Genomic DNA, 1,131 nt, shown 5'->3' with positions numbered 1-1,131 from the left:
AGTTTTTTAAGTTTATGTAAGAAAATTGTCCATCTTCTTCTGTAACTTCATTTTTCTCTTGTTCAGTAATGTTTGTGAGATCCTTCAGCATTTATATTTGTATTTCTACATGATCATTTTCATTGCTGTATATCATTCAATTAGATATACCACAGTATGTGGTGGTTTGTTGATGGATGCTTTGGTTGTTTTGGTAGCACAAACAGTGTGGCCATGAATATTCTTTTACATGTCTCCTTGTGTACATTTCTTCATATACATATGTATATACACTTCTAAATCTCTTTCACTTTATAGGTGTGTTCTCTCTCTCCCCCATCGCCCCCTTTACAATGTGTTATTAAAGAAACAGGATTGAGTGTCTGGAGCAGTTTCCCGCAGTCTAGGTTTTTGCTGATTGCATCCCTGTCGTGTCATTAACATATTCATCTTGCTCCTTCCTTGTGCACATTTCTAAGTGCTTCAGTGCATATACCTAAAAGAGGAAGGATTGCTGTTATGTAGTTTAACTCTACAAGATCCTGTCGAATTGTTCTCCAAAATGTAATAATTCACATAACTACTGTCAACATATGAGTTCTTATTTTTATATGTTATCAGTTCTTTGTATCATAAGACTTTTTGCTTTTGCCTATTTGTGGGTATGGAAACGTACCTCAGTTTGTCTTAGTGAGCATTTCCCTAATTTCCAGTGTGGTTGAACCTCTTTTTTTCTTATGAGCCTTCTGAGTCCATTTTTTATGCAATGTCTGTTTATGTCATTCTTAATTTTATATTGCTTTTTTTCTTGATGATTTATAGATTTATAGTTCTTTATATAACTTATTAAGTACTTAATAAGAGTCTGCTCTTATATATTGTTTTGAAGAGTACTTGGCATCTTTATGATATTGGGTCTTTCTATCCGTGAAAATGGTAAATCTGTTTGTTTATTCAGGTTTTCTTTAATATCTTCCAATAAAGCTGTAACTTTCAATATATATATCTTAGATTCAACATATGTCTTAATTTTCAATATATATCTTATCTTATATTGTACCTTATCCTTAGGTACAATTATCACTATTATTTTATTGGTTGCATTTACTTTTTTTTTTTTTTTTTGTCTTTTTCATGACCGGTAAGGGGATC

The sequence above is a fragment of the Galeopterus variegatus genome, unplaced genomic scaffold, assembly GCF_000696425.1.
Source record: "Galeopterus variegatus unplaced genomic scaffold, G_variegatus-3.0.2 Scaffold4866, whole genome shotgun sequence".
NCBI lineage: Eukaryota > Metazoa > Chordata > Mammalia > Dermoptera > Cynocephalidae > Galeopterus > Galeopterus variegatus.
This window is presented reverse-complemented; position numbering follows the sequence as displayed.